Source organism: Palaemon carinicauda, unplaced genomic scaffold (genome assembly GCF_036898095.1).
Source record: "Palaemon carinicauda isolate YSFRI2023 unplaced genomic scaffold, ASM3689809v2 scaffold23, whole genome shotgun sequence".
NCBI classification, from domain to species: domain Eukaryota; kingdom Metazoa; phylum Arthropoda; class Malacostraca; order Decapoda; family Palaemonidae; genus Palaemon; species Palaemon carinicauda.
The window spans coordinates 170285-189094 of NW_027169920.1; the positions used below are offsets into that span (position 1 = coordinate 170285).

The 18810-nt window shown below is 47.6% G+C and overlaps 1 long non-coding RNA gene across 1 annotated transcript in view; it reads left to right on the forward strand.

Moving 5' to 3' along the window:
* Positions 1–837: 837 nt before the first annotated feature.
* The window catches only part of LOC137636104 (uncharacterized), a 32982-nt gene continuing 15009 nt past the window's right edge, over positions 838–18810 (forward strand). The window contains exons 1-2 of the long non-coding RNA XR_011042934.1: positions 838–935; positions 7251–7348. This is a non-coding gene — a long non-coding RNA (uncharacterized lncRNA). The remainder of the gene's footprint in view (positions 936–7250; positions 7349–18810) is intronic.

Genomic DNA, 18810 nt, shown 5'->3' on the forward strand with positions numbered 1-18810 from the left:
AGCAAATACATTAATGTATACTCAACGAATATGTGATTTTATATGATTATGTAGGCTATATACGTATCAACATAAATGTTTCCTATTGTACTAAATAACTGTCCTTATATACCAATTGTACATCGCATTTTTTAATATTTTATTGGTCATTTATACATAATATAATGCACATTTAATGAAATTATGCCAGCCAGAAATGAGACATTGTAATGTCCCTTACGTGTGAATAGTATTATGTAGCCTACATTTATCAAAATACTATAATAGAGTAATTATTGTAATAAAATATAGTACATATAGTATTAAAATAAATAATTTTCTCATATCATGATTAATAGATTTATGATAATATACTGTGAACTGAAGTACAATGCACAAAATAGCCTTTGTTTGGTTGGCCCAAATAATGCCAGCATGCGTATTAATATTTCATATTTCGTACTGTATTTTGATATGTCGAGACATGAAATAAATTAAAATAGAACTAAAATTTATATATAAATCTTTAAACAAGTATGAAAACTCTCATAAAGCATACACAAGTATTTAAAAAACGAAAATAAATTTAAAAACTGGAACCATTTTACTTTTCTTCCCGGTTTTGGATACCAGTCCAGGCAGTGTTGCCAGATATGGGAATTTATCTCTTAGTCTGTACAAATTTCTATGAAGAAAAAAAGGATAATTAAACCTTTATACTATTGAAATTAGTTCTTTGCACTTACATGGAGTATAGTGAGTAATTTCCATATTATTAAAGCCTACAGGAGAAAATATATTTGCGGAAATGGGGATTTTTTATCATGAGTTTTGGGGATATTTAGAGCAGTCCGTCTGGCAACACTGACTCCAGGATGAATGTAAACAAAGTCATTTGATCTTCGGTACAGGATTTTAAACAGCAAGTCCATTAGTCCAGTGCTCTATTTAGGTAGGTAAGATTATTTAAACATTTGTAAAACATTACAAAATTAATTTATGTTGTATATAAAGATTATAGACTTAAATTCGTTGATTTATACTTGTTTACTATTTTTGGGTTTAAATCCAACCCTGAAGTCGAGTGAACTACTTCTCTTTGGGTCCATATCAATCATCTAACGAAACATTTTCATTATAACTTATACAATTTTTTTATTGTAGCATCTTCCAAATCATATGATCTTGTGAAAAGTAATGTCTTTAGTTTCTTCTTAAATTCAATTGCTCCCTTTAGGTCCTTCATTTCAGTTGGCAGTTTATTAAAACTTGAATCTTAGTCCCCAAGATCTTGTCAATATTCTTATCATATATCATGTTTCTGCTTTATTATGGTTATATGCAGTAAATGACCTATATATTATATTTAGGGAACAGGTACAAGCGTTATTTTCCTATAATTGGTTTATATTTACCCTTGCACCGTTAACCCAATGTAGGAAGGTAACTATACCTTGGTACCCTAATGACTTGATATCAGTTCGGTGACTGTTCCTACTCGCCACACCGTGAAGTATCTCGGAACAGTGCACAGACGAAGGGTGTATGTATGATAGCGGCCACCTGTATGTATGATGAAGGCTGGCTTAGAATACGGCAATGTAAAAGGCCGTTAACCCCCCCCCCCGCCATTAGTTAAGTAGGTAAGGACACGGCCTGTAGGTTAGGTTAGGGCGGGGGAGTTTAGGATAGCTGGTATCCATTTACTACGCACTCAGGAGGAACTGGCCGCTGATATACAAAGGCTCCTATGGTATAGTTAAGCCGAAGGATTTTCAGGTTTACTAGAGGCACAAATTAACGTTGGGGTTTACTGTGTAGAATGTTGGAACAGTCCCTTTAAAATGTTGCATTTTTTATGGTTTTTGCCATATTGAAATACGTTAATGACGAACGTGGTTGTTGTTTAGGGTGATTACAACTGGTTTTGGAGGCCAAATACACAAAATACAATTAATGTGGGGTTTTGTGTGTACAATGATGGGACATCCACGTACAAAATGTGCGTTTTCCTGTGTTTTTCCGATAATTTTTGCTGCATTTGCTGGAGTATTGTGTTTTTTTAAATAGTTGTTTTGTAGGAAAATAGCATCAGTTTTGGGGTAATAACTACACAGGTTGGGTTTTCTGTGTACAACGATGGAACAGTCATGTACAAAATATGCATTTTCCTCTGATTTTCTGATATTAGAAATGTTCGAAGCACCTAAGTTTGAACTTCAAAAGTTCAAACTTGTAGAAAAGGTTTTTATGTTGCCCAGGTTGACATATGTCTTTTTATAGTTTATATATAAAATATCTGCTTTAATTTTTTTAAGATATTTTATTTTAATTGTGCATTACTTATGTTGTTTATTTATTTCCTTATTTCCTTTCCTCACGGGGCTATTTTTCCCTGTTGGAGCCCTTAGGCTTATAGTATCTTGCTTTTCCAACTAGGGTTGTAGCTTAGCCAGTAATGATAATAATAATAGTAATAGGCCAGTGAGGAAAGGAAATAAATAAACGATATAAGAAGTAATGAATAATTAAAATAAAATATTCTAAAAACAATACAGTAACAACATTAAAACTGATATTTCAAATATAAACAATAAAAAGACTCATGTCAGCCTGTTCAACCTAAAAACATTTGCTGCAAGTTTTAACTATAATTTTGGCGTATTCATGTCAATTCTGTGAAACAGATATGTAAACTTTGAACTTAAGTAACCTACTTTCATGAATATGGAGTAGTCATTTTGGACATAAACAGATTAACTTTTACCCCCAAAGGACGTACTGGTACGTTTCACAAAATTCATCCCTTTACCCCCATGAACATACCGGTACGTCCTTGCAAAAAACTGCTATTTAAAATTTTTTTTGCATATTTTTGATAATTGTTTGAGAAACTTCAGGCATTTTCCAAGAGAGTGAGACCAACCTGACCTCTCTATGACAAAAATTAAGGCAGTTAGAGAAATTTTAAAAATATATACTGCAAAATGTGCTTGAAAAAAAATAACCCCTGGGGGTTAAGGGTGGAAATTTCCAAATACCCTGGGGGTAAAAGGGTTAAGGAAACTAATGATACTTTATGGATTATCAGATCATAGGAAGACTCAAAGAAATGTTTGCACTCAATTGTAGAAGAAAATGTAGAGAAATGCACTTCAATATAGCATGCTAAAACAGATCAAAATGATTACATTACTGATTTAAATTTATTCTTTGTAGTTTGATTGTTGTGAATTCTTGAAACCAATCTTTCCGACTTACATGCGGGTAAGTTTCTTCGGAATATTCACTTCATGACCTCAACATTTGTCGTCATGATGCCGTTCAATCGAAAGGATCCTCCTCGAAAATTGAGAGTTGAAGCTGATCAGTATCTTGAGAAGCGGTGCTTTGGTGGTCCTTCTCTTGGCTCAATATATACAGGATAACACTCTAGCTTTATAAACATTGACCTTGTATTGTTATTGTGAGTACAGTCAAACCTCTCGATACGAAAGAGTCGGCTTACGAAATTTTCATTCTGCGAAACTAGATGCGAAGAATTTCACAACTCGCATTACGAAAAATGTATCGGACAGCCAAAGGAGGTACAGTGCGAGAGCCTGACCGTGTCCGAGGCGGATTTTAAAATTCGCACGCCGTCAGCCCGTAGACTCGCTACCTTCCCCCCGTGTTCCCATTGGTTATCTCCCCACTCGGATGCTAGTTACCACCAGGAGATCCTGCTTTCCTATTGTTCAGCATCTACTGTACTGTATCCTATTGTGCATCTACGCATTGGCATTCCTATGTCTTTTCGTTTCGGCAGCAGTATCGTGCCCATAGACTTAGTATTTGTGATCTCGCTCTTAATAATTGTACACTACTGTATCGTGTGTGATATTACATCACATCATTAACCATGGGTCCCAAGAAAGTCTCTGATGTCAAGGGAAAGAAGAGGATGATGCTTTCCATGGAGGTGAAGATGGAAATAATCAAGAAATACGAGGCTGGCATGCGGTTAAGTGTGCTCGCGAAGGAATATGGCCGAAATCTGTCTACGATAGGAATGATCCTGAAGCAGAAGGAAGCTATCAAAGGAGCAACACCTTTTAAGGGTGTGACTGTTTTCTCCAGCAAGAGGAGCCACGTCCACGATGAGATGGAGAAACTGCTGCTTGTCTTGATAAAGGACCAAGAAATGGCTGGATGCACTATCACCTAAGCGTTAATCTGCCAGATAGCCAGCGCCATTTTCGGTGATCTCGTGCTTGCTCAGGCTGAAGCCGATGCAGGAGAAGGAACATCGAAGCAGGAACCCCCAGAGTTCAAGGCTTCTCGTGGGTGGTTTGAAAAATTTAAGAGACGCTCAGGCATTCATTCGGTGGTGCGTCATGGGGAGGCTGCAAGCTCGGACACGAAAGCGGCTGAAGCCTTTGTTAAGATGTTCGACGAGTTGACTGTCCGGGAAGGCTACAGTCCCCAGCAATTCTTCAATTGCGACGAGACTGGGCATAAGTCTATGAAGGAAAGGCTTACCCTTCCACTCTGTGCAAATGCCAGTGGGGATTGCAAGGTGAAACACCTGCTGGTGTATCACTCCAATACTCATCGAGCCTTTAAGCTCCACACAGTCACTAAGGAAAATCTAAACATGTGGAGGGCTAATGAAAAAGCCTGGGTAACAAGACAATTGTTCATCGAGCGGATAAATATTTGTTTTGGCCCAACTGTGAAAAAGTATTTGGAAGAGAAGTGCCTCCCTATGAAATGTCTTCTGGTGCTGGACAATGCCCCTGTTCACCCTCCTTCCCTCGATGAAGATGTTGTAGCAGAATATTCCTTCATCGAGGTTTTCTATCTTCCACCAAACACCACCCCTCTCCTCCAGCCCATGGACCAGCAAGTGATTTCAAACTTTAAGAAGCTTTATACGAAATGTCTCTTCAAGAGACGTTTCGAAATCATTGAGAGCACAAACCTCACCCTTCGTCAATTTTGGAAGGAGCATTTTGATATTGTCATATGCCTTAAAATCATCGATCAAGCTTGGCAGGAGGTTTTGAGGCGCACCTTGAACTCTGCTTGGAAGAAGCTGTGGCCTGATGCGTCTCCGCACGAGATTTTGTGGGCTTCCACGCAGACCAAGCTGAAGCCGATTCTGAAAATGTTGACGATCCTGAACCTGTTGCTCGGGAAGTCCATGGGTCTGGAAGTAGATGAGGCCGACATTGATGAGCTAATCGAGGAGCACCAAGAGGAACTTACGGCAGATGACCTAAAGGACTTTGAGGCCATTCGAGTGAACGTCGTTCAGGAAGAATACAGTAGGAGGATAACCCACTGACAATGGCAGAAATTAAGGAGAGTCTAGATGGCTACTTTAAAATGATGGCTCTCGTAGCAAAGAGACACCCAGAAAAATTTCTCACAGGTCATGCGCTTGAGTACTGTAATGAAGTTTGCTTGAGTCATTTCAGGAAAATTTTAAGAAGCAAGCAGAAACAAGCTTCTTTGGACGATTATTTTAGAAAGAGGCCTTCGGTAGAAGCAGACCAAGCACCAGCTAAGAAACGAAAGAAAAGTGGCAGTGATGAAGGAAATGCGTAGTGTAATTGAATTTAGAAAATGCAAAACATAAAGTAAAAGAAAAAAAATAGAAAAAGAAAAAAAAAGAAATTTTTAAGTTTATCGTAAAGTTGTGTTAATATTTCCTGCCATTTGTAATTGTATCCTAAAATTAAGTGTTAATGTTTTCTGTCATTCATACATCTGTTTTGTAAAGTTAAGTGTCTACGTTTTCTGCCGCTTGTAAACGTTTTCCGCCATTTTCATCCTCCTCTACTACCCTGCACTTCTCTCTCAGATATCGCCTCACTCCAAAGGTAAGGTTCCACATTTTTATTACTGTATTTTTACTGTTTGCTCTAATTAAAATCTTCTTTTACAGATTATCATTGGTTAATTTGTTATTAAATTATCAAAATACAGTACTTTTCATACATTTAGTACTGTTGAGTGGTGCATATCCTTTTTATAGTCATATAATGCGGTGTTTTTTGTAGGGTCTGAACGAATTAGACTACTTACATGTAAAAGGCGACTCGCAACACAAAAAAATAACTTTACGAAAGCCATTACGGAACCAATTAATTTTGTGTTGTGAGGCATTGCTGTATTCTGTTTTGAACCCAAAGTCATCAACGAGGAGTCTGAAATTGCTGTTGCTTCAGCAATATGTTCAATATGGATGGAAGGTTCTTCTTTCAGACAATGGATAAAGGAAAGAACCAAAATAACAGGGAACATAAAAGATCAGTTTGCCATCTAAATAGAATTTTCCTTCCCGATTCATTCCTCTTTACGTAAACAAAGCTTTCACCGGGTGTTGTCTGCCTGGTGAACAGTCCGAGTTTGCAACAAGCTCGCGTCTCGATAGTTCCGAGTAGTGATCACAGCTTTACTTTCCTTCTGAGCTGAGGAAAGTTTTCTTGGGGAGAGTTAACTCTTTTACCCCCAGGCTATTTGGAAATTTCCAACCCTTAACCCTCAGTACAGTATATATTTTTCAAATTGCTCTAACAGCCTTAATTTTTGTCATAGAGAGGTCAAGTTGGTCTCATTCTCTTGGAAAATGCCTGAATTTTCTCAAAAAAATTTTCAAAAAAAAAAAAAAAAAAATTGTAGATAGCATTTTTTGCAGGGACGTACCGGTACGTACACGGGGGTAAAGGGATGTGTTTTGTGAAACGTACCAGTACGTCCTTTGGGGGTAAAAGGGTTAAGATCCTCAGAACCCATTGCCTTGTCTTCCCTAGTCTTAGCATGGGTGGAGAAGAGTCGTGGTCAGTGATCAAGAGTGCAGTATATGTATAATTAGGACATTACTGTTTTAGTAATATTTCCATTGTCGCTGTTTCTCAAAGTCCCCTTTTGGCATTACATAGTCAAGTTAATGTTCAACTTGTAGTCGTTAGACTTTTCTTCATGAGAGGATACTTTGGTTCTCAAGTCATTCAAGGAGCCGGATGTCAAAAGCAATTAGGCCTAAACGTTGTGTATCGTATGCCATTATCATGACATTTGTTTTCCTCTTGGTAATAAGTATTTGTATGTGTGGACTAGAGCAAAGTTTATAGAATTAGATTTTTTTCATTCTAACGTATTTACAAACTATCGTCAACATTTAATCATTAGTGACAGGAACATGATTTCTTAAACTGTTTGTGTCTGTTAACTTCTGTGGCAACATTCTTATAACACATGTTAAACCTTATTTTTCTTTGTAGGTCAGTAAAGCAACGCACCAAAAAGATGATTACCCAGAAAGTAACAGGGGCACTGGTGGCCGCCTTGCAGTATTGCATCTCTTTTCATTGCTCATTAGGTAAGTATATTATAGTATTATTATTATTATTTTGTTCCGTAACTGAAATACAAACCACGCTACTTAATATGGGTAATTACTTTCGGCGTAGCTGAAATGACGAGCCATTAGAATTTTAACGAGGGTTTGCTACCCCACCACTAGTTAGGGAGGGTAGCTTGCTACACCCCCCCCTCACACACACCTGTGCTGAGCTCACTTTGCTCTCGGCTCGGGTAGTAGTTGGACGTGTCCGCTGTCACCCTCGCCTTCTTTGACAGCCATTACTAATCTTTTGTTTGCTTTTCCTTTGACAGAGTGTGTGTGAAGTTGGCCTCTGCGATGCTTAAGTGTCCCGGTTTACCTGACCGCCCTTGTGGAACTTATATGTCGGCGGTCGAAACGGCCCCCCACACCTTATGTCCTTACTGTAGGGGCCAACGGTGTGATAAGAGTAACGTATTTGGTGAGTGCAGGGAGTGGTCTACCTCCCGGTGGGAGAGGTTTTCCCGGCGCCGGAAGAAGTCCAGGCGGGATATTTCTCCTTCGAAGATTTCTTTGAAAGGAGAAAATCCCAAGGGCTCTTCTTCCGTTGCCCAAACCTCCTCCGAAGCTCCCACTCAATCGGTTCTTCCGAGAAACTGTCGAGTGGTAGCATAGGCCGCAGTTCTGCTGACCGATCTCGGGGTTTGGGAGAGGGAGTTGCCTCCCATATCGAGGCAGCTCCTCCTCCTCCCCCGGGGGAGGATATTGATTCTCATGTTAATGTGACTAACCATGATTTGTTGCAGCTTTGGGCTTCCTTGGGGCTTCAGGGTTTACCCTCCAAGGAAGCCTTGTTTGACATGATCAAATTAGGAGCAGTTGTCAAACAATCGCTGACTTTAGCAGAGGTCGATCCTCTGTCTATCGTCGACGTTGTTGTGGCAGAGGCTTCTGATGAGTTGTTTCAAGCCTCTGCTCCTGATGTTGCCGATGTAGCTGAAGGCTTAGTTCCCCCCTCCGAACATCCTTCGAGGGAGGAAATAAGTCCAACGGTCTCTCCTGCAGGTGATTAGTTCACTGACAGAGACTCCTCTTCGGAGGACTGCTGGTCAGCCTGCTGACCCCACGGCCCCCAGAGGGTGTATAAGGCACAAAGCCCGCCTTCCTCTTTGCCGTAGAAGACTTCCTTCGCCTCACAAGGGTGTTAGGAGTCGCCTCTTCGGCTCGTCATCCCCGCAGAGGAACCTCGTCGTCGATCACCGACCATGCCAGATACATCCCTGGACCTCTCCGCAGATCGTTCGCGATCTCCTTCGGTGGAAGGTCGTCCTTGCAAAGAACACGCCGACCTTCCACCCGCCAGACCTGCTGACCTGCCTTCGCCGTTCCTGGCCGCTGATGCGCTGTGGGCGCCCACGAATCCTGTTTTCAAACGGGCATCGGTCCCTTCGGGGCACAAGGGACTTTCACTCATTGAGACTAAGTCCCTTACGCGCCAGGTATCCCCTGCGCGCCATCGATCTCCCACACTCCAGTGCGCAATTGCGCGCAAGCGCTCACCAGGTCCAGATCCTGTTAGAGTGCGCCAGCGCTCTCCTGCGTGCCAGCACTCATCTGTGTGCCAGCGCTCTCCTGCGCGCCAGCACTCATCTGTGGGCCAACGCTTTCCTGCCTGCCAGCGCGCCACTGCGCACCCTCATCCTGATGCGCGCCCACGATCTCCTGTGCGCCAGCGTTCGCCCGCACGCCAGCGTTCTCCTACGCGCCAGCACTCGCCTGTGCGCCAACGATCTCCTGCGCCCCCCACGATCTTCGGATCTGGGCGCAAAGGGGAAGATAATCTCTTCCCCTGCTCGCCAGCGCTCACCAGCTCGCCATCCTTCACTACGCGCCATCGCCGCCCGCCTGTTACTGTTGTTGATGTGCGCCCTCATGCGCGCCCGCGTGCAAGGGATATTTCCCCTGAGCACCCGTGCCCAACGTTATCGCCCTCACGGGCTCAGCGTGATCCTGTGCGCCCGCGTGCGCGAACAATCGGCTTCGCGCGCACGAGCGCTTATTCAGCCGCGAAGAATCGCCTTCGCGCGCACGAGCGCTTATTCAGCCGCGAACAATCGCTTTCGAGCGCACGAGCGCTTATTCAGCTTGCTGCGCCCGCTGCTGTCACCAGAACGCGCCATCGATCGCCCACGCGCGCCCTCACCTGCGCGCCATCGCTCGCCCACGCATCCTCGCCTGCACGCCATCGCTCGACCACGCGCCAATGCGACCTCGCCTGCGCGCCAGCACTCGCCCGCGTGCCCTCGCCCCCTCGCCAGCCTACACGCGCTCGAGCAATCGCCCGAGCGCGATTCCACGCTCGAGGCTGCAGGACGACGAGCGGCTAGGTTATCGTCATCGCTTCCCCCCCCCTGCAAGCGCAGAACAGCGCACTCGCCGGAGGGAGGGAGAACTCCGGATAGGTCTAGGAACTTGCCTTCTTCTTTTCAGGCCGACCCTGCTTTGGTAACTCCTCCTAGGGATTGAACGATACCCTTCCATCCAGAGGGAGTTTCTTACAGCGCAGCTGTCAGTCGGCAGCCCTGGTTTGGGTCCCTCGTCAGAGCGGTCGTACAGGCTTTTAAGCCTGTTCTCTCTGAATTGGGACACAAATCAGTGGCAGTTTCGACTCCCCTGAAGAGGAAGAGAGGAGTAGCGGACGTGGTAACTTCTCCAAGGGCGAAGTTGACTCCTCGGAAGTCTTTGAGGAAGGCCTCCTCCCCCCCCCAGACTTTCTCTCCCTCCCTTCGGACGAAGATTTTCCGTCCTCAGGGGAGTCCCGTGAGGTGAGGCGTTCCCCCATCGCACCAATGAGGGAAACCCCACCTCACGCAGAGAAGTCTTCTCGGATAGGGGTGGAGAAGAGCCTCCCACCATCACTGCTGGAGTCCTGTATCCCTCCCAGGAGGGAGTCGAAGGACTCCAAGACGATTCTGAAGTCATCCTCAAGGATTAGACCAGAGCCAGCCAAACCCTCGGAGAATGTCCACGAGTCCCCCCGAGAAGAGCCTTCGGGGACAGGAGACTTCGCTGCCAGTCCTTCAGGAGGAGAGCTTCAGGAGTCAGAACACGCGTTCTGGCAGGTTCTGACCCTTATGAGGAATCTCAATGGGTTCTCGGACCCAGAGATTCCTCCTCGTGAGGGCAAGGACACGGTCCTGGACCGAGTCTTTGGTACTCAGAAACCCTCTAGGGCCAGTGCGGCTTTGCCTTGGTCCCAAGGGTTTGAGAGTGCCAGGGATAAGGTCGAGGGCCAGCTCTCCGAGCTTGCCTCCTCCAGCCGGTCCAGCGCCGGTAACAAACTCCTCCCGCCTCCTCGTGTCCATCAGAGGAGGTACTTCGACATCATGGAGGAGACTTGTTTAGCTCTTCCTTTGCACCATTCCTTGGAAGAGCTTACCAGGGGAGTCCCTCTTGAGAGAGACTCCACCCGGCAAGTGTCTTTCTCGGCTACGGAGATCCTCAGCCAGGAGAAGGTGGCGAAGTGTGCCATGCAGGCAACTTCGTGGCTGGACATCTGGCTAGGGTCTCTAGGCATCCTGCTATGATCTGAGGACCTGTCCAAGGAGAGTACCAGGAGGGCCATGGAGACATTTCTACTCTCAGGCACTCGTACCATCGAGTTTCTAGCCCACCAAGTCTCGAACTTGTGGGCTAATACCATCTTGAAGCGTCGAGATGCGGTGTCTGAGAGGTTCCACCAGAAAGTCCCCAGTACCGAGATCAGCAGGCTCAGATATTCTTCCATCTTGGGGAGAAATCTGTTTGAGCCTAAGGACGTGGAGCAGGCAGCTGAGAGGTGGAGGAAGTCCAACCAGGACTCTCTCCTACATAGGGCTTTAACTTATAAGCCCTATAAACCTCCAGCAACCCAGCAACCACGCCCTACCAGGACTACGAAACCGGCAACGGCAGCGAAGACAACGGTGTCTAAGCCCTTTCCTGTCAAGGACAAGAAAGGCAAAAAGTCCTCCAGGGGAGGGAAAAATCCTAGAGGGAGTGGCCGAGGCCGCAAACGCTAGGATTGGCAGTCCCTCTGCATGTCCACCAGTGGGGGGATGCCTACAAAGTTGCACAAGCAGGTGGCAGTAACTCGGGGCCGATTCCTGGACGATTTCCGTAATCAGTCAAGGATATCGCGTCCCGTTCATAACATCTCTACCTCCCCTGACAGCGGATCCAGTGTCGCTGAGCTCCCTTGCTATGGGATCGGCAAGGGGGCAAGCCCTTCGGGCAGAAGTCGAGACCATGTTGAAGAAGGGCGCTCTCCAAGAGGTCGTCGATGGGTCCCCAGGCTTCTTCAGTCGACTCTTTCTTGTAAAGAAGGCGTCTGAAGGCTGGAGACCAGTCATCGACCTCTCAGCTCTGAACAGGTTTGTCAAGCAGACCCCGTTCAGCATGGAGACGGCAGACACGGTCAGACTTGCAGTGAGACCGCAAGAATTCATGTGTACACTGGATCTGAAGGACGCGTACTTCCAGATCCCAGTCCATCCGTCTTTAAGGAAGTACTTAAGAGTCTGCCTAGACAACAAGATCTACCAGTTCAAGGTGCTGTGTTTCGGTCTCTCCACAGCACCTCAGGTTTTCACCAGAGTGTTCACCCTAATATCATCGTGGGCACACAGGATCAGCATCCGTCTCCTCCGTTATCTGGACGACTGGCTGATCCTAGCAGACTCGAAGTCAGCCCTTCTTCGACACCGAGACAAACTTCTGGGACTTTGCCAAGATCTGGGGATCCTGGTAAATCTCGAGAAGTATTCTCTGCTCCCTACTCAAAGACTGGTATATCTAGGCATGATAATAGACACCAATCTCCACAAAGCCTTCCCATCAGACGACAGGAAAGCAAGGCTGAGGAAGGTCGCGAATCCTTTCCTCAAAGAGAAGAACTCCCAGCCCAATCGTGGTTACGTCTCCTCGGTCACCTCTCATCCCTGGCCCGTTTAGTTCCCAATGGTCGCCTCAGAATGAGATCTCTGCAATGGCAACTCAAGTCCCGGTGGAATCAAGGACACGATTCCCCGGACGTCATGATCTTGATGGGTCCTGCGGAACGGACAGATCTTCAGTGGTGGGTGACAGACGAGAACCTACGAAAGGGAGTTGATCTCCTCGTCCTCCCCCCGGATTTGATGCTGTTTTCGGACGCTTCAAAGAAAGGGTGGGGGGGCCCACGTTCTGCACCACAGGATCTCAGGCCTGTGGTCAGAATCAGAAAAGTGCCTCCATATAAATCTGCTAGAAATGAAGGCCGTATTCCTGGCCCTTCAATAGTTCCAACAATACGTGGCGGGTCACTCTGTGGTGGTGATGAGTGACAACACCACAGTAGTGGCTTACATCAACAAGCAGGGAGGTACCTTTTCAGAGCAGCTATCCCATCTCGCAGTAGAGATACTTAGATGGACCGAAGTCCACTCTATTCCACTATCGGCTCGCTTCATTCCAGGCAAGAGGAATGTGCTCACTGACAATCTGAGCAGAGCATCTCAGATAGTGAGTACTGAGTGGTCTTTGGATCATGTAGTAGCCAACAAAGTCCTGACTTTGTGGGGTTCCCCAACTGTGGATCTGTTCGCTACAGCGCTGAACTTCAAGCTTCCGCTGTACTGCTCCCCAGTCCCGGATCCCAAGGTACTCTGGCAAGATGCCTTTCAACAACGGTGGGACAACATCGACGTTTACGCCTTTCCACCGTTTTGTCTGATGAGGAGGGTACTCAACAAGACCAGAATATCGGTCAATCTCTCGATGACCCTGATAGCACCGCTATGACATCACGCGGAATGCTTTCCGGACCTTCTGCAACTCCTAACGGAACATCCGAGAGAACTCCCTCCACGACACGAGCTACTCAAACAACCACACGCCAACATCTTTCACAAAGCTGTAGCTTCGCTTCGACTTCACGCCTGGAGACTATCCAGCATCTCCTCGCAGAGAGAGGATTTTTGCAACAAGTTGCAAACAGGATGTCTGGACACCTGCGAAGGTCATCCGCAGGGGTCTACCAGGCAAAGTGGAGAATTTTCTGTGGTTGGTGTCGTGGAAGGGGTATCTCTTCATTTCGTGTATTTGCGAGAAGAAATGCGCCTTTCAGTCTCGGCAGTGAAAGGCTATCGCTCAGCCTTAAGTCTAGCCTTCAGGGTCAAAGGAGTGGACATTTCTTCTTCGTTGGAACTTTCCCTACTCATATGAAGTTATGAACTTACCTGCCCTCAGTCGGAAGTGAGATCTCCTCCAGGAACGTGGTTCGAGTTCTCAGGTCTCTTAAGAGACCTCCCTACGAACCATTACGCCAGGCTTCTGATCGCCACCTTACTTGGAAGACGGTGTTCCCACTAGCTTTGGCCTCGGCCAAGCGAGTCGGTGAACTTCATGGTCTCTCGTATGACATTGCCCATTCAAGGGGATGGAGGAAGGTAACGTTCAGATTCGTCCCTGAGTTTATTGCTAAGACTCAGAATCCGGGAGTGCCGGACCCACGGTTCGACTCTTTCCAGGTTTCGAGTCTTCGTTCTGTAGCAGATGACCCAGACCATCTCTACTGTGCCCAGTGAGGAGTCTGAGGCTATATCTTAAAAGAACGGCTGCAGTTCGTCCCCAAGTGCAGGCATTGTTTGTATGCACTGGGAGGACAAAGAGGAGGGTTACCAAGAATACCATCTCGGCATGGATTTGGAAGGTAATCCATCTATCCCTGAATCCTGACCCTCTTCCGTCACATCGCCCTAGAGCACATGATGTCAGGGGCGTAGCTACGTCCCTGGCCTTCAAAAAGAACTTCTCAGTGACGCAGGTTCTACAAGCAGGGGTGTGGAAGCGTCAGACGACCTTCACAGCCCACTACCTGCAAGACGTGACCCACAGGAGACTCGATACGTTCTCTATCGGCCCTGTTGTGGCTGCACAACAGCTGGTTTAAACCTCAGGCTCCTAAATGGACAAGTAGCAGAAGGTTGAGGGCATTGTTACCCAGTCTTAGTCTGCATGAATGAAAAGGTATGTCTGGCCCTTATTCTTTTCTTCATCCTCCCCTCTCTTGGGGAAAGCAGCATCCTGGGTTCTCTGCACAGCTGACCTCAAACCACTGCAGGTAAACCATGTTTCCTTGTGTTCCTAGTATTAAGCTAATACTGTCACGTCCCCATACCCTGACGAGGTGGTATTGGGAGAGTCCTAGCCTAAAGTTTCCATCTAAAGGACTTTAGGTCAACTTCCTAGGACGAGTCACTCTTCAACCTTCACACACAGCTTACGTAGGCCGCAGCCCTTGCATAGCAAGGTGCTAGCGAGGTGCAGGGACTCCTTATTGTTGAGTGCTGACACACTCGGATATTGAGTCCCCGGGCAAAGCCAAAAGCCAGTACTGGCTGGGACTTACCACCGTCCCTAAGGGTTGAGTCACCCACATTAAATAGCGTGGCTTGTATTTCAGATACGGAACAAATGAGAAATTTGTAGGTACAGGGGGTAATTTGTATTTTTCCTAACTATACAAACCTTAGCTATTTAATCAAACTTGCCCGCCAGCCCTATCCCCCGTGAAGTCCTACCTCTATGCAAAGTGAGCTCAGCACAGGTGAGGGGGGGGGGTAGCAAGTTACCCTCCCTACTCCCCCTGCTAACTAGCGGTGGGGTAGTAAACCCTCGTTAAAATTCTAATGGCTCGTCATTTCAGCTACGCCGAAAGTAATTACCCATATTAAATAGCTAAGGTTTGTATAGTTAGGAAAATTACAATTGTTCTGTAACCGAAATATAAACCACGCTATTTAATATACAGTAGGCATTACTTTCGGCGTAGCTGAAATGACAAACCATTAGAATTTTAACGAGGGTTTACTACCCCCTCGCTAGTTAGCGAGGGGGTAGGGAGGGATAGCTAGGTACCCCTTCCCCCCTCAGACACCTGTGACTAGCTCACTTTGCTTTTGGCTTGGGTGATGAACAGATGTGTCTGCTCCCACCCTTGCTTATTGACAGCCTTTGATCTTGTTTTGCTTTTTCTTTTCAGTGTGCTTGGAAGTTGGCCTCTACTATGTGGAAGTGTCCCGGCTTACCTGACCGCCCTTGTGGAACGTTTATGTCGGCGGTGGACACAGACCCTCACACCTTATGTCCTTATTGCAGGGGCCAACGGTGTGAAAGAAATAAAGTATGTGGTGAGTGTAGGGAGTGGTCTACCTCCCAGTGGGAGAGGTTTTCACGGCGCCGGAAGAGGAAGTCTAAACGGGATATTTCTCCTTCAAGGGTTTCCATGAAGAGAGAAAATCCCAAGGACTCTTCTTCCTTAGCCCAAACCTCTTCTGAAGCTCCCACTCGATTGGTCTCTTCCGAGAGGCCGTCGAGTGGTAGCGTAGGCCGTACTTGTGTTCGCCAACCTTGGGGTGCGGAAGAGGGCGTTGCCTCCCATAGCGAGGCAGCTCCTCCTCCTCCCCCGGGCAAGGTTATTTCTGCTACTGTGTCTAATGATGATTTATTGCAGCTTTGGTCTTCCTTGGGGCTTCAGGGTTCGCCCTTCAAGGAAGCCCTGTTTGACATAATCAGGTTGGGGTCTGCTGTCAAACAGTCGCCGGCGATAGCAGAGGTTGACCCTCTGTTTATCGTCGACGTTGTTGTGGCAGAGGCTTCCGACGAGTTAGGTCAAACCTCTGCCTTGGGTGCTGATGTTGCTGAAGGCTTAGTTCCCCCCTCCGAACATCCTTCGAGGGAGGAGCTAAGTCCAACGGTCTCTCCTGCAGGTGATTCTCCCCCTCGGGGGAGTTCACTAACAGAGACTCTTCGGAGGACTGATGATGGTCTGCCTGCTGCCCCCAAAGGACGTATCAGACGTAAAGCTCGTCTTCCTCTTCGCCGTAGAGGCCTTCCTTCTCCCCACAAGGGAGTTAGGAGGCGCCTCTTCGGTTCCTCACCTTCGAAGTCCCCCGCAGAGGATCCTCCTCACCGTGCAGTGACCGTTGCAACTGCATCCCTGGACCTCTCTGCTGATCGTTCGCAATCTCCTTTGCCTGCCAGACTGCTGATCTTCCTTCTCCGTTCCTGGCTGCTGACGCACCCCGTTATCCAACGGGCACCGGTCCCTTCGGGGCAAAAGGGTTTTTCTCACATTGTCAGTAAGTCCCCTAAGTTCCAGGTATCCCCTGTGCGCCCACGTTCTCCTGCGCGCAAGCGCTCGCCTGCTGTGTCTGCTGTTCCTGAGACTACTCTCCAGAAACATCCTGTGCCAGGGACAACGTGCCAGCGATCTCCTGCTGCAGAGTCTACGCGCCAGCGATCTCCTGCTGCAGAGTCTACGCGCCAGCGCTCTCCTGCTCGCCGTCGATCTCCTGCGCGCCAGCGATCTCCTGTACTCCAGCGATCTTCTCGCCAGCGTACATCTGCGCGCCCTGATCCTGATACGCGCCCACGATCTCCAGTTCGCCAGTGCTCTTCACCTGCACGCCAGCGCGCTCCTGCACGCCATCGTTCGCCCGCGTGCCCACGATCTCCGGATCTGGGCACAGGAGGGAAGAGACTGCTTTCACCATCTCGTTAGCGATCTCCTGCGCGCCATCGGTCCTCGCCCACTCGTCAGCTCTCGCCCACGCGCCAGCTCTCGCCCACGCGCCATCGCTCACAGTCACCTTCTAGAGGTCTCCGAGATCCTGTGCGCCTACGAGCAGTCACCTTCGCGTGCAACTACGCTTGTGGTTCCTACTGCGCTCCCTCTGCCTTCGCCAGCTCGCGCACCTGCGCGCCACCGACCACCTGCGCGCCATCGCTCGCCAGCATGCCCACTCACATGCTCGCCGTAGATCGCCTGCGCGCGCCCCCTCGCCAGTACGCAGTTGCTCACCTGCGCGCCATCGCTCGCCTGTGCACCATCGATCGCCTGCACGCCATCGCTCGCCTGTGCGCCATCACTCTCCTGTTGGACAGCGCTCGCCCGCACGCTTGAACGTTCGCCTGTGCACGAACCAGGGAATATTCCATCGCATGAGCTCCAGCGCGATCCCCGGCATGATTCCCATCGGGATTAACAGCGCGAGCCCCCGCACGAGGCTTCAGGAACGAGAGCATTCAGGTCGTCTTCCCCCCCCCCCCCCCCCCCCCGTGCAAGCATGGACCAGCGCGCTCGCAGGAGGAGGGGAACTCTTCGGATAGGTCCAGGAACCAACCTTTTTCCCTTTCTTTTCAGGCAGGCCCAGTTGTAGTGTCTACTCCGAAGGATCGCCCGATCCCGTTCCCTCCAGAGGGAGTCTCTGACACGGCATCTGTCAGTAAGCAGCCATGGTTTGGGTTCCTTATCAGAACTGTCATTCAGGCTGTCAAGCCTGCCTTCTCTGAGTTGGGCCTCAAACCAAGGGCAGTTCTGACCCCACTGAAGAGGGAGAGAGGCGTAGAAGTCGTGGTGACTTCTCCCAGGGTCAAGCTGGCTCCTAGGAAATCCTTGAGTAAGGCTCCCTCCCCCCCTCAGACTTTCTCTCCATCTCCTGTGGACGAAGATTTTCGGTCCTCAGGGGAGTCTACCGAGGTGAGACGTTCTCCCATCGCACCAGTGGGAGAAACCCCACCTCGAGCAGGAGAATCGTCCCGAGTTGGGCCGGAGAAGAGCCCTCAGACTTTGTTATTGGAGTTCTGTATCCCTCCTAGGAGGGAACCTAAGGACTCTAAGACCATCCCTATGTCTTCTTCTAGGATTCGAGCAGAGCCAGCGAGACCATCGGAGAACGTCCACGTGTCCCCCCAAGTAGAGCCTTTGAGGACGGGGGACTTTACTGCCTAACTTTGGAGACTTTCTGAGTACGTCTACCATAGTTGAGTCAGTGAAGTTCACTCTTTTAGCAAGAACATGGACTTCACAATGGTTAAGCCATAGGCGCCTTGCAACCTGGATTCTTGGTCATTAACAAACGTCCTTCTCATCCATGGCCTAAATCTTTCGGGATCACTATCCTCTCGAATTTGGTTTGTGTACGGCTGAGAAGAGTTTTTTGCCCGGTTAAGATGATGAAGTTTTATTGGGACAGGACCAAAGAAGTTAAGAGTCTATTCATGACTCTTTGGGGCACGGTCAAGAAGCCTGCGCTATCTATGTCTAAAACACTCTATCATCTCCTATAGACTTTAATTACAAAGGTTCTTTCACACGGTTGTGTGACTGATCATAAGATGTCGAAAGAGTAAAACTCATGAAGTTAGAGCTGTAGGAACTTCTGTAACTCTTAAACTAAACTGTTCTCTGCAAAGCATCGCGTATACAGCCTTGTGAAGGAGTAATCCTGTATTCGCCTTGCATTACTTATACTGTATCCAGTCTCTTTATGAGGATGTCTACGTTTTGGGATCACTCATAACAACGAGTGCAGTAGTAGGTGAAACATCCACCACTACATTTCCCTAATTTCCTAGTACCCCTGTTCTTCTCTTGGATCTGTTATATATATTTTTTATGATTGTATGTGAAGAAT